Source organism: Adiantum capillus-veneris, chromosome 30 (genome assembly GCF_014529385.1).
Source record: "Adiantum capillus-veneris isolate H3 chromosome 30, ASM1452938v2, whole genome shotgun sequence".
Lineage (NCBI taxonomy): Eukaryota > Viridiplantae > Streptophyta > Polypodiopsida > Polypodiales > Pteridaceae > Adiantum > Adiantum capillus-veneris.
Window position 1 is genome coordinate 62,378,264 of NC_140960.1, and position 16,133 is coordinate 62,394,396.

Here is a 16,133-nt window from a genome sequence, read left to right on the forward strand (position 1 = left end):
ATCAATACAAAAGGCTACATACATCATATGATAACATTTCATCACCATAAAAATGATGCAAAACAACTCCAACCCTTTGTTTACATCTCAAATTTGTCTTGATATAAGAAATCATCCATAAGTATTTCTTTTTCTTTAAGCACTCTTAGGATATGACATATACCCTAGAAAGGTGGTTTAAGGTGGTTTTTCCACAGGGCCATGCATTTACCAAAAGTGCATATGTGGAGATGTTGTCGTCTAAGATTTTTTAATTTACATAAAATATCCTTAACTTTAAACATTTCAATGAGTGATGGCTCATTAAATAGGGTTTTCCTTTTCCAAACAATTGTGAGTCAAGATGTTATATTAACTCAGCAAAGAATGTACAATGAACCTCAAGCACTACATGGTGCCTTGAGGGGACAACTTTTGCAAAAAGGTGACGTACAATTCATATGCTCATTAAATGGTTCAATGAACCATCATTCACTAGTACACCATAAATATTGGTACACAATCACGGACATCAAATGTGCAATTGATGCTTGAAAACTTCACTCGTGCTTTGATTAGCATGACTTCTATTGTTTGATATGAATTTAATTCAAACATTTCATTTCTAAGTCTAAAATATGTCTTGTACAACTCCCTATGTTCTAGATGCTACTACAATTCAAAGAAGTCAAAGCAATTTGTCCCTTTCACAATTCCCTTTCGCAATTGGATACATGTCAACAATTACATGCCCTAGTCATTGAGAAGACCCTTTAAATGCAAATCTAGTTTCAATTGGCGCTATCTACAAACAAGTTTGCAAGCAAGAGTCTTGTATAGCAAGATCCCATGCATATGAGATGAGGTTTAATAAAATTTGTCAATTGTGATAATGTTATGCACTCTTAGAAGAAATTCAACTAATTGCAAGTATATAGTAAGATAGCAGTGTATGTTTTAGCTAAAATATGTAACCATGAAAGATTATGTATGCTAAAACACATACCTAAGCAAATAAGATAGCGAGTGTATAGTAAGATAGCAATGTATATTTAGCTAAAATATGTAAGCATGTAAGAGTATGTATGCTAAAACACATACCTAAGCAAATAACAATGAAGGATTGTGTATACCAAAATACATACCTAAACAAATATACTATACTAATTCCCAAAACATGTCCACTCAAGCTGTATACTTTTCATGGCATTATGAGTGGTAGTGACATGTGAACTTTACACACACTCTCAACTTTGACAATAAGCATTTGTAACAACTTTTTTGTTGGAGTTAGGTGAAGAAGCTCAAGGCACACAAAATCAAGATTGTATTACTAAGTGTGTGAATACAAAATAAGGTAGCCCTAGAGTGATGGCATATATACAAAACATAGGGTAAAAAACCTCCTAGTGAGGGAAAAAAATGTCCTAGCAGTCCTAAGTGTGTTCACACACATCACCACCATATACATGGCAACAAATCCTCCCTAGGAGTGATGCATGAATGAGATCTGGCACATAGAGTATAGGGAAGTTCCATGATCTATGGACATGATAAGCCTACAATGAGAAGCAAGCCAACAGCTTTGCAAAAAGATTTGAAGTTCTCACAAGGAAATGCCTTTGTGAACACATCTGCAAGGTTGTCCTAGGTCGGCACATAAACCAAGTTGATCTCTCCAGCTAAGAGTCTCTTCCTAAGATAGTGATTTTACACATCAATGTGCTTTGTAAAAGCATGAAAGATAGGGTTCCTTGCAGGTGCAAATGCACTCTGACTGTCAATGTAGATGAGAGACCGACTCCCAAATCAATCATAGTAAGACGTCTGAGCCACACACACTCAATTGCAGTCGTGAAGGTGCCATGTACTTAGCCTCAAAACCAAGATAGGCATAGGCTGTCGAGCATGAAACAAAAACCACTCGTGCACACTCTTGTGTCATAGCAACCATCCCAATCTGTATCTTAAAAATCATATAAATCTCACGGCAATTATCCCCACTGGGATAAAACAACCCAAGATGTATAGTGCCACTCAAGTATAGTTCCACTCAAGATTTATAGTGCCAATCAAGTAGCAAAAGACCCTCTTAATTGCACGCCAATCCTTAGACCTAGTGCTACGCATAAATAAGCTCACATGTGAGACTACAAACTAAATTTTTGGTCTTGCAATGCATACATAAAGTAGGCAACCAATAGCTATCTAGTAGAGGATAACATCTACAAGATCTCCAGCTCCATAGAATTGGCAATTGGCTTGCAATCATGAAGTCCAAATATACTTATCGAAGTTTGCACATACTTTGCCTGCCATAATGTAATACCCTCACCACATTGCTTAAGTCAATTTAGGATCTTGTGCATACCTAGCATCCCAATGTGCTTGCTCAATATTAGGCAAAACAATGATAGCAATACTACTAGAACCTCCACCACAATCTATAGGACATGTATCCATAGACCTTGGTCTTGCATCGTAACCCTACACAAGCAAAAGCAAAAGGCTTAACCTTAGCAAATTCAAAAGCAAAAGGTGAAGCTTCTTGAATCTGTGTAGAAACAGAAATCATACCTTTGAAGCTTTTTTTTGGGGAGAGTGCACACACACACACACTTTTAAATTGTTTGTCTATCCCTCTCTCAATTATGCCCTGCCTTTTTGCTCAAGAAAAGAAATCGTATATATGATGTTTTTAGCATTTGATCAATTGTGCATATGGTAAGCACCCATACGAGAGTAATTTACATCCTTTTGTTAGTACTCTAAAAAGTTCTTCTATGTTAATATTTTTTGTGCACTTGTGAAATTAATGGTTGATAACTAAAGCAAACAAATGTTTGGTGAAACACAAAGTCCTGCAGTGAATAGCTTTTGTGTGCCACTTACTAAGCAAAAAAAAGTGTGGTGAGGCACAAAATTCTAAATTCTAAAATGCCTTGGAAAAGACAAAAGTCTAAAGTGATAATAAATCCCAAGATAAGGATTATCCCAACTTGAAAGTTCACCATGTGGTCAGCTCAACCTCGCTCCAAATAGGAAGGGGAACCTTGCTTGAAGGAAAGCATGGCCACAATTTCATACACCTATCTTACCTTTTTCAATAGCCCAAAAAGTTATGCTCTCACAACAACTCACACAGGCACATCAGAACCCTATTCATTTATGCTCCCACATCACTTTCATGCTCTCTCTCTCTCTCTCTCTCTCTCTCTCTCTCTCACACACACACACACACACACACACACATTGACAAGCGATGGCTACCCTCTATACTACTCTAAGGAATAGACGGTAAGAGCAAGTCCCCACAAAATATGGAATTCAACATCCACCTCTTAGCAAAGATTTGGAAGACCAAATTTGGGATCCATTAGCAAAGATATCTCTAACTACGGTAATAATTTTGTAAATGAAAGATCTTGAGTATTATGAATGCTACCCTATTTGGGGTATCTTACAATTGCTTCATGCTTTTTTATGTTATCTTGATAATATATATATTGATTATATTGTGAGAGTGTACTTTCTAGCAAGAGGTTATGGCTTAAGATAGACAAGGGATGGGATAATTCGTTGTGAGTTTTCTTTTGCTTTAAACACATTAAGCTAGTTCTCTCTTTATAATGAGCGTCTTAATCCTCAAGTGAGCGTCTCTTTTGAGATGGTCGTTATTGAATTTTTTGAAATATTGTTCGAAATACAGATGAAATGTTGGTCCAATTTTTTTCAAATGGAAGTCTTATGCAATTACTAGTAGATTTACTTGACCTCTACAAAGCGATGAGTTTCTTTGTAAATTCTAATATGGACAAGAGAAAGGGGTCGACACCTATTCTCCTATGTAATTCCAATACTTTGATGCATATGGTTATGTTTTTAAATAATATTAACTTGATCTTTGCTTAGTTGTTAGTTTCTTTGTAATTTTTGACATCAGTAATGAGGGGAAGGGACCGTTGACACCTATCTTCCCAAGTAATGCCAGTTCTGATGGGCTTGTGTCTCTTGGATGGTGGCAAGTAACATGTTTCTTCCTTGGAATTACAATACTAGCAGCAACTGTAGCATTTTATCGACATACAAGAAACTATATCTATTCTATTTTATTAGGTCGCTAAAACTCAACTGTAGCATTTGATCGACATACAAGAAACTGTAGCAGCAACTGTAGCATTTGATCGACATACAAGAAACTATATCTATTCTATTTTATTAGGTCGCTAAAACTCAATGTATGTGTAAAAATTGTTGTTATCTGATAAACATAATTCAATGGCATTTACACACGTTTTTTTTTCTCATTAATGTATTGGAAATTTAGTTTCATTGATATAAAGTCTTTGTTTAGTCTGGGCCATTATTTGGTTCAATAGTTTGTACTCTTCAATAGATAATCAATTCAAACACACACACAAAGGAGTTCGCAATAGCCCAAAAATCGACAAGCACCATCACACTCTCCCTTGGAGGATCGGACCCCAGAGTTTGACAGGAACTCCGTTTTGACTTTAGATATTGTAACTTTGTTTTCATTGAGCATCAACGAGTCCCAGTTGCACATCTAGAAAATTTTGAGCATCGATGAGCCCAACATCAACATCAAGGCTCTCAACACTTCCATGCGGTCGTAAAAGATGGTATCGACTCACATTTTCTTCGGATCGCATCGACTTGGCAGCACCCTCAACATTAATGGCCCGTCCCGAGCTACCATCAACACACACCTATAAATCGAGGACATTCTGACTTACACTCAGAGTGAGTGACCTTTTTCAGTGACAACATAATTTTTGGCTCCCCTCGAGGTCTCTCAATAGATTGGTTTCTTGAGAAATACTGCTCAGAGGCAGAGTATTGGCATCAACATCACAGGTGGAATTCGTTGGACTTTTGGCCGAGGACTTTATTTTGGCTGAGGAGTAGTTTTTCTACATTGCCATCACAGGTGGAGTTTTACACTTGCATGGATAATGTTTATGCGTTGCTTGCACACAAATTGTCAACATCTACAAACACATGGATTACAGGTTGTCGGATATAGGTTTTGCCAAAAAAATCAGTTTTAGTGTGAGGTTTTATGCATTGACAAATGTGTTTTCCTTTGAGCACCTAGAGTGCCATTAAGCTCATTGAGCTCTTTTGAGAGCGATATCCCCATCGGGATCGGACACACTGCTTGCATTACTTTTGACACGTGTTTGTGTGCATTTTCATTCATGCACATTGAGTTGCAGACACTGCCTATCGTATACCATGTGGAGCCATAATTTTGGCAGTTTCTTGACCATTTTTGAGACTCTGACTGCAAGGGCTCTTTTTGAGACTATATGTTTTGTGTTTACTAATCCTTTAGAGGGCTTTGCGTGAGGTTTTTTTGAATAGGGTATTATCAAATGTTGAGATACCTTTGGTGATACAGGTTGCTAGATTTCTCCATTATTGTATCCTCGCCATAGGTCATGTATCTTATGGGATATTTTTGTTTTGGTGGTCTTTGGGTTAGCTTTTGGCTTGGTACATGCACAATCTACCTTATTGATAGTTTATGGTCCTTTTTTAAGCCTATTTGGGTTTGATTTTTCACTCCATGTACAAAGGAGACTCTGTCTAATTTTTTCCATGAGTCTACCTATGCATTTTTGACACTTTTAGCACCGTTTTGGCTTGAGATTTTGCTCTTGTTATAGAGGGGGTTCTATCAAAACTTTGCCATGTTTTTTCTCCATAGTTTTTTGTCATTCTTGCCATAATGCTCATTTCTTATAAATATGGAATCATCTTTTGACAAGGACATTTACAATATTAGAAAGTTCAATGGCAGGATTTTTTCTATATGGAAAGAGAAGTTCCAGGATGTGTTAATCCAAAAGATCCAACTGGAGCCAATATTTGAGCACCAACAGGGCAATGGCTACATGACTATAGTGTGGAAAATGCATGATACCAAAGTTTGGTCCACTATACACCTACACCTCGCAGAGTCTACATATTTCAATATCGCGGGTGAAGCTACTGCCACTATACACCTACACCTTGTAGAGTATGTGTATTTTGCCATAGTGGGTGAAGCTATTGCTAAAGCCTTACAAGAGAAGCTTTGCAATACATATGAGAGAAAAGGTGCAAGTAGCAAGGCGTATTTGATGGAGAAGATCTTTGAGCTTTGCATGAAAGGAGGTGACATGACGACTTGAATGCATTCAATGTACTTTTCGATCAATTAACGTCACAAGGACTCAATTTTGACAATGTACGGTCCATCTTCTTTTGTGCTCTTTACCCTCTTCATGGGACATATTTGCACAGGAATTAGCAACTCTGCACGTCAGGGCACGTTGGCCTATGATTTTGTAGTTTCCCTCTACTCAATGAAGAGATATACAAGAAGTCCATGGAGCTTGCAAAGCGTTTTGATGCATATAATGCCAATGGCAAAGGTCAAAGAGGTCGCACTCATAATCATGCCAAAATTAAGGATCATGGAAATACTCATGGCAAATCTAGAGGTTCGATGAGCAATGTCGAGTGTTCCCATTGCCACAAGAAAGAACATTGAAAGAAATATTGTTGTGCATGACAAAGAGACAAGAAAATGTCTCAAGACAGCAGGAAGTCTCACAATGACGGTGGAATGGGGGAAACACAGCAGATTGCCTCTCTATAGCCCAGGGTACTCACAACACCCCACTCCTCTCAGAACACCTTCAAAACTTCACACTTGCACTAGCAAACCACTACTTGCACACATACTAACATACACATGCTCCACACAACTATCAGACAGCAATCACTCGGATTTTTCCCACTTCCAACACTTCCACAACTCAACACCTCTCTCTCTTTCTCTCGCACACACATAGATGGCCCACGAGGTGCACACCACTCTCACACACTGGCACCACAACCGCTGCAGATGATCAAAGAAGAAAGGGGTAGAGGGGGGAGAGACGGCGTCACAATTGGCAATGATAGCTTGAATTCTCTTCAAAACACACCCTATACAACCTTCATATACTCCGCTTCTTTGCATAGATGGGCACACACCTCCCTTGACTTGGCTCTGTCGGCACACGTAGTAGAAAATATCCACCCTTATGAAGCTCTCACTGCCAAGAACTTCTTGAAAACTGCAAAAGAATGGCCTCTTATAGAGCTTGTAGGCTTTTTTTTTTGCCTCTCCTAATTTTGCCAAGCTCTTATCTTTTTTTAGTTTCCTCCCATGTGAGCCACCACTTTGCCCTTGGCTTTGCTTGGACCATGCTCCACGCATGACCGACCTCTCCCTTAGGTTGTCAAGGTGCCGTGACAATGGGGGGGTGGGAGTGTGGCACTCCTCAATAAAAAAGGGGAGGCCCCAAAGGCCCCCCGTGTGAACTCCTACTCGTGGCCAACTCCCATATCATCACTGACAGACGCCAATTGCCAATCACATATGCACGCCACCGTCAGTCCAACACGTGCACCACTATGCCAACGATCGCCGCCCATCGCTACCTGGCCACCTGCGCACAGCACCCATGGTGGGAATCCATAGCCAAGCTTGCCTTGAGAGTTCTTTCTCCCACTTCTCATGCCCATAGAGGGGGCACGCTACAGGCCTTATACCACCACGGCCTTTACCCTTCGGCCTTTGCATGTGGGCTCATTCTTGAACCATGTGGCATCTCCATAAAGGTCTTGCCCCCCATGGGTTGAATAACCCTCAAAAACCATTGAGCTTTTAACATTTTTATTCCCAACTTCCTTGTACTACAACTTCTTTTCCAATGAACCGGTGCTCAAGCCACAAAACCCGACCAAAAGTCCTCATTGCTGACTCAAATCCCCGTCATCTTCACTATATTGCGACATCATTGAGACCACAAATAGCATGTCCAAAAAATGTCAAAATTCATCTACCACCATCCTACCAATAATTGACACCGACTTCCACCTTCAATATCTCGCCGCTCCAAGCTCTGGCAAGGCTGGAAAAATCCTTGTAAGCACACCTACAAAGGTGACCACACTACTACATAGCTGACCCTGAAAAATCTTCAACTAGCCACAACTTGCCCGTTTGAACTCCGATCGACAATCCAGAAAGACCTGCATACACCACAACTCGAGCACTTCAAGCTTATGCGTTCACTTCCATCCTGATTGACCATCTGCTACTGCCCAATCTGGCAAGGATTTGCAAACCACTTTAAACTCTAAAACTCCATAACTTGTACACCATAGCTCCGATTGAGGAGCCATCTAGACCAGCCTATAGACCACAATGAAGACCGCCTCTGGTACTTCCATTCCTGCAATTTTCACATCTCGGCCAGACATATTTTACAAGCATAATAGCAGAGCACTCTGGCCCAAAAACCATATAAAGCATACATATTTGCTGCCCTTTGCATGCCCTTGATCTTCATACTTGCCTAACCACTTTGGCATACCCCTGTGAGCACACATAGCCCTACATTGCACTCCTCATAGCATCGACCAATTATAGCCCTGCCATATTGCCCAAACCCCTTGTTGAACATTTATGTTCAACCATAAGAAGCCTTTATTCCTGCTTCAAATAGAGCACCACCGTGCACACCATCCTTCACCATACACATGGCTGACCCTCCCTCGTAAAATAGAGTCCTCGTCAAGTGAACCTTGTATCCTATGGATCACCCACTGCACAATCACACTCACCAACATACCTCTCAACCATGACTCACATACCTCCCTTGAAAGCAAAGCTACAACCTGGGATTCCCTTTAATACACCATGGAACATACTTGTTGCACTAGACACTCTTCCATCCTTTGCTCCATGCTCTCCTTCACACCCTACAATGCACTCAATCCCAGCATCATCAAGCCCTTCCTCATCAACTGGATCATCAAGATTAGTCAGCATTTTCTTCTTGTCCATAGAGAAATTCTAGATACACAAGGGGATCCTCACATTGACAATACATGGGGTTTTTGGTGTGAAGCTTGAGTGGGTTCGTTTGTCAATACTCTTCAAAGTATCCTTGTAGGTCCCTTTCTCTCTCAAAAGCTTTCATTTCCCTTTCTAATATGGTGTCTCTTTGGGTGGTTTTTTCTATGATGACTAGTGGTGGCACTTAGATGCGCTTAGATATTTTCTCACCCACCATTTGCTTGCCCTTGGTAGCTCTCTTTCTTTCTTCCTTTGTATTGGAGGGTTCTTAAGCACTTTTTGCTGTGTCTCTAGGTGGTGGATCTTCAAAATCTAGTTCATCCATTGGACCTTCATCACTCTCTTCTTCATTATCCTTGGATGGTTGCATTAACTTCCTTTTGGATATGACAGTATATGTAGTAGAGTCCAATATTGTTTCCTCCTCCTCCTCATTCTTCACCCTCGCTATTACCCATGCATTTTGATCTGGGGAAGGTGATAGGTTATCATTCATACCTACAACATGGTAAGCTATTCATGTGAGGACCTTAAGAGCTCCCAAATATGAAATACCATTGCTTTTCTTGGTGTTCTTCAATGTGTTGAGCACGTAAGAGGTGTGATCAATAGGCATTGGTAGCCTCGTCTTCATAGTTGTAGTAAATGTTGAAGCAATAACATGATTAAGAGTGGTGTATCTAGGTGTCCTTTTAGCATAAATGTGGAAGTGCTGGTGGTACAGCCACGTAGGATCTTCGGTCGGCTTATGGATCATATTGATGAATGTAGCTGCGGTGTAGTTTTTGGTGAATACTCATGTCCTCTTCTTCTCTTTAGACTGCATTGATTCTCCTTCTATGGGTAGCTTTACTGCTTCTGCCACTATGTCTTTGGTAACATTCTCTTTGGTGGTTTGCTCGATTGAAGCAATGATGCAATCACTGCCATCTTCTTGAATAGAGCTTAAAAACTCGTATGCCCTTTGGAGATCCACTTTGCATGGTTCCATCTCATAAAAGGGAAGTAGCCCTAGCAGCCGGTTTGCTTTCCTAATCTCTAGAGCTTTAGTTGCATCATAGATCTCCTTTGGTTGTCGACACTTCTAAATCTTGTATGGAAGATTACGACATGGTGCATCTGGTTGAGTCTCCCTACATATGTCTTTGGCTACTCGAATCGAATCTTCCTCTAGCTGGTATGGAGGAATTTCTTGTAGATTTCGCTTCATGATCTTCTTTGTTGTAGTTCATGAGCTTTGCATGGAGCCTATAGGCAACACGCATGATTTGGCAAGTCAAGTACACTTCAGAGTTGAAACCTTTTCAAGGCCCATTTGAGATTGGAAATGTCATTCAAGTTCGATGATAAAAGATAACTACTAAAAGCCATAAAAACAGAACGCAATAGTCCAAAATCATTTTTGAGTAAAAATTTATAAATAAGTGTGATTATTATCTTGGGTTAGGTTTTGGTAAGAAAAGTAGATCTTGGCAGTGCACATGGATTATATGCATTGTAAATAGACAAGATTCAATTTTTTGAAGAGTTTAGTTGGATAAATACCAGGTTAGGGAAATCTTTTGCATGAAAGACGACTAATTGGGTGGGAGTGCCTTGGGTGCCCAAATTCTTTCAAACTTGATGCATGAGTTTTTGATAACAAAATAGAGTTGTGGGTGACAAAAAAAATGGTGAAAACGGGGTCAATCTGACAAAATAGATAAGCACGCTTATTAGCCAAGGTCACTTTTTTGCACTTTGACTTGATATAGTGCTTAACCATGATGTAATAAAGCCTTGAATGTGATTTTGGAGGAATTTGGATTTTTGAAATGGTCCCTTTGGCTAAATTTTGGAAATTTGAAGGTCTACTATATTTTTTGATGTGGGAATAAAGGAAAAATGATTTTTTGTACTGTTTCAGGATATATGGGTTAAATAAAACATGTATAAGCAAGTTGCAATGAAGTTGTGCAAAGACGGGTCAATTTAAGGCATATAGATAATAAGCATGGTTATTATCTATACTTGCTAATATTGAAAAAATTGATTTTTGATACTACACGCATGTTTTATAGGCCTTGTGAGTAAACTTAATCCCATTTTGAATTTATTTTATTGCCTTGAGGTGTTCTTCCCACTTTTCTCTCTAATCTTTGCATTTTTGCCCACTTTGAGGTTTATGAGCTTGTTCCATAAGTTTTATGGATTTGCTCTACCAATTTTGGACCACTTCGGAGTTGACTTGCGGCTGCGAGCCAAAAATGATGCTTTGTGCCCCTCCGTGTCGTTTTCTAATGCCGTAGGCATTGCATCAAATTTTCCATGATCGCAATGATTGATGTATACTGTCTATAATCTATATATAGAAGGTTATCCATGAAGTCAGAACTCAATTTTGGCACTTGACAAAAATAGAGGCTATTATTTATAGACCCCCATCAAATGGTCATCTAAGCTTGTAGAAGTGTTCTATAGGTATGCATTATAGCCCCCTTCAAGTTTTCTTTACATTGGTGTATCGGGCCGGTCTCTATGGTCGTTTCTACATTTGTCTTTTCTCAGGAAGGCCCTGTTGACCTAGGGTTTTTCTAAGCTACCCATTTGTCAAACCTGCAAACAAGCATGCTCATTAGTAAGTTAGAAACTCACCCCTCATGTATTGTGCGAGATTGTGTAGTGTAGAACCCACTAAAAGCTCGAAATCGCACGTCAAAAGTAGGTCTCCAGGAGCTCTCTCCAAAAGTCACAAGTGAAAATGAGACTCTATTTTGCATACCCAGTATATACATACATAAGCTTCCCTACTCACTTTCTCACATACCCCTAATTAGTCCCAGTAAATTGTGAAGTACACTTTCCTTTCAAAGATTTCCACGTTTGAACTCCAATTGTCCAGTTTCTGAAGATTTTGCAGAATCAGGTATCGTGGACCTAATTTAAGCTTCCCATCACCACAATCAAAATCGAATCAAATTTGACATGTTGGTTCATCGTAGCTTCATAATCCCCATTGTATCTTCCATTTGTCAATATGAGCTTGTTTGCTATTTATTTCTTATTTTTTATCCTTTTATTGAAAAAATCAAAAGAAAATTACAAATCACATCTAAAAAATAGAAATCCAAATCAAAAACTATCAACACACACATAAATACCATACTTGGCCATATTTTTGTGGATTGCTCCATTTTGGTCACTTCTTTGCCAAAAAAAAAAACACAAAAAGAGTGAAAATTGTAAAACTTTTGCCATTCTTGATAATATATATAATATATATACACACTTAGGGGTTATTGTATTACATGTTCCCCATACTTTGGAATTGAAGTAAATTTTCAGTGGATTTCACAGAAAAAATCACGCATTAACATATAAACACTTTGAACATTGCCCTATTTATAACGGTTTTCATGTAGCTGGGTTCTCATTCAAAATTCCTCCCTCCCTGCTAGTTGGAGTCCTCTAGGACGACAGTGTGTAGCCTATTTAGTGTTGTGCATGGGTTGAAAATTCGTGTCTATGCATAGCCCGAATTGGCTATGCCATGCTTGTGATGTCAATCCATCGTAAAACAATATGCGATGCAAGAGGAGAGTCTAACGCGGATTGCTCAAGGATTTCTCATATTGAGGCTTTTTGTTGCTTTTTTCTTTTAAATAAAAGATCTTGAAGCAATTGAACGTATTCTTTGATAGTCAATTGTGAACAACTATCCTTTTCTTGTCGATCAAGCTTTTGTGTGATTGTTGTTGCTTTCATGGTGGAAGTAATGGTTGTTGAAGCTTCAGCACCCACTTATAAGTCGATTTGATTGGTGTCTTTTGCTTATGGCTGGTTCTTTGGCTTCCAAACCCATCTAGTCTTTATAGGTGGTTGCACCTTCTTCTTGTTCCTGGATTCATTGGTTGATTCCTGAGATTTGCTAATAATCTATTTTTTTTCTTATTGGTTCTTGGACACCCAAATTTTCTTAGGATTTGATTGAAGTTGAGCTTTTAGTACCCAATATTTCTTGGTTCCTTGCATGAATATTTGATGAGGACAGATCTTGTGTCGAGCAATTGATATAGAGGTGGAGTTGTGACTTGGCTTTGCCAACTTTGAAGCTCGTAGGTCAGCCTTCCATCCCTCTTTGATGTAGGCAAACTGTACTTTTAGGTATCTACCTTTAAGTGTAAGTTCCAAGACCTTGGTATCCCAATCCGAAACAACTTCATATGAGGCTTTTTGTATTGAATAGAAGATCTTGAAGCAATTGAGCGTATTCTTTGATAGTCAATTGTGAACAATTATCCTTTTCTTGTCGATCAAGCTTTTGTGTGATTGTTGTTGCTTTGATGGTGGAAGTGATGGTTGTTGAAGCTTCAACACCCACTTATAAGTCGATTTGATTGGTGTCTTTGCTTATGGCTGGTTCTATGGCTTCCAAAGCCATCTAGTCTTAGTAGGTGGTTGCACCTTCTTCCTGTTCCTGGATTCCATGGTTGATTAAGTTGAGATTTGCTGATATTCCATTTTTTTAAAATTAGTTCTTGGACACCCAAATTTGCTTAGGATTTGACTAAAGTTGAGCTTTTAGTACCCAATATTTCATGGTTCCTTGCATGCATGTTTGATGAGGATAAATCTTGTGTCGAGCAGCTGATATAGAGGTGGAGTTGTGACCTAGCTTTACCAACTTTGAAGCTCGTAGGTCAGCCTTCCATTCCCATTTGATGTAGGCAAACGGTACTTTTAGCTATCTATTTTTAAGTGTAAACTCCAAGACCTTGGTATCCCATCCTAAACAACTTTATATGTTCTCATCCATGGAACTCCTAGTACCATGTCTTTGTTCATGTACTCATTTGGAATGCAGATAAATGTGTATGAACAGAGAAATCCATGCACAAAAATATTAAGGGTAATCATTTTCAAAGTTGGAGTAGATTCCTTGTTATGCGTCTTCACTTTAGCTCTACAATACTCCAAGGGTTATGTAGTTGCTTTCTTATAAGTGGAGTAACTCACTACATCAATTCTGACACATGTATTTGCTAAAGCCTTTACTTTAGCTCCATCCTTCAAGGTCATTGTAATTAAGGCCATCCACCCATTCATCATATGTTTTGACCTCATCCGTTGCTAAAGCTCGAGTGAAATGGAGAGCTTGAACTTGTAGCATGTGAGTTCTTGAATTAGTCGCATTGCTGCTTTTCTCTTCAATACTCGAATGCGAGCCTCCTCCTGAGCCTCTTCTATAGCCTATTGGCATCTAATCTTGTATTCTTTTGCTCCGTGTAAAAGATCATTGGTTAGTAGAAAATTATATTTATGCAAACGGCATCCACTTATCAACTTTTTCATAATTTCTTCGTTTAAGATGGCTAACTTAATAGCCCTGCTTGGTGAGACGTTCTCAATCAAAAATAGATCGTGCCTCTTTCTCTTGAATTTTAGGATGTGTTGTTTCAGGGAGTAGACCGATACGAGATCTCCTTGTTTGAAAATTTTAGTCGGACAGTGAGAGTCAAAGAACTGTTTCTATTTTCTTTTTTGAGCATAGATGTGCACAATGGCTGTCAACCTTTGCTCATTATATTGTTCAAGATTTTATAATCATTGAGACAATTCATGACCCGTCCATTCTAGGTCATGTTATACTCCAAGCGTTGGAAGTAAAAACTCCATTGCCAGGATTGCATCGAGTACACAGATCAGATTGAAGGACGTAGCATTCAGAGCTTTTTTTAGGAAAACGCCTATAAGCCCAAAGAGCTGAATGGAGATTCATCTCCCAATCAATACGTCTAGATCTCACATTTCTTGTGAGCATCGAGCTAAGGCTTTTGTTCATGTACTTGGCCATTCACTTGAGGTTGATACAGTGTTGATTTGTTATAAGTTATCATAAACTTGTTTAGCAAATTTTCTATCAACTCAGTGGAGGAAATGCATTCTTTGATCACTCACAATCTCAATAGGAAGTCCATATCTCATGAATATACATTCCTACGAGAGTACAACCAAACTTTGTGCATCGTTCTTCTTATTCATTCTCACTTTAGCCCACTTGGTCAGATAATCTATGGCTACAATAATATATTGTGCTTGAGTCTTGTAAGCATGTGGTTGTATAGAACCAACAAAGTCAATTACCCACTTAGCGAATGCTCTTGCTCCCATCGCTGGTCGCAATGGCATGCTATCCATATTGGTTGGCATTTTAGCCCTATGGCAAGAATCGCATCCTCTAACAAACTCTTTAACATCGGAAAACAAAGTTGGCCACCGTATGCCAACCGTCAAAATTGCTCTAGCTATGATTTTATGAAGGAAGTGACCCCCACTAGACCCGCATGCGTGCTTGTTTTAAGATAAGGACATATTCGTCTTCACTTACACATAGTCTCAAATGTTGATCCTTTCCTCATCTCGGTATAGTTGTGGTCCAATCATGGTGTAATTTGTAGCCTCTGTTTTGATTGCTCTTTTGCAGCGCTTACTCATATCTTAGGAAATTTTCAGTTTGTCAAGTATTGAACCAAATACACGCTCCACTTAGGTGCGACAAATGTCTGGGGATAAGGAAGCATATGGTATGGCTTCTCTCTTTTTGCATTGGGAACAGTCTCTATATAGGCATGAACATCCCGTTTTATGATTGGTCAGTACACATCTAACAACGTAATTCTTTTCAAGGTCTGATTTACCACAAAATGGATTCTCATTATTGTTGTATAAGCTTGATTCAGGTAGTTATTATGTTCATCTAGGCTTATGTACAAAAGTAGAATTAAATCTGTGTTTTTTCGGTAGAATCTTCCTGCTAACAACTAATGCATAGCCGATTGCTCAATAAATCTTGGTGTTATAGGAAGTGGAATTTGTGAATGTACATGTGCTATGATCATTAGAGTGACCAAATCCTCTGACCATCATCTCCATGGAGAACAGATATAGATCTAGCAAGTCTTCATCGACTCCCTTGGGAGGTTTCTCTGAGATAATCCTTGATAAGTGATGAACCCTCCGATGTGTGGTGCCCCTTCTTAACTACCGTAAATCAAATTCCAGTAAGATGATGAGCCATCTCACAATTCTTCCAGTATTACATGGTTTATTAACAAGATAGAGTAGTGCTTGGTAATTTCAAAGAAGACAAAGTTATTTTCTTATACGTAATGCTTGAACTTTTTGATGGCATAACCATTCCAAGTCCTTCTCTTTCTATAGTAATATAATTCTTTTCTACTTTGTTCGATTG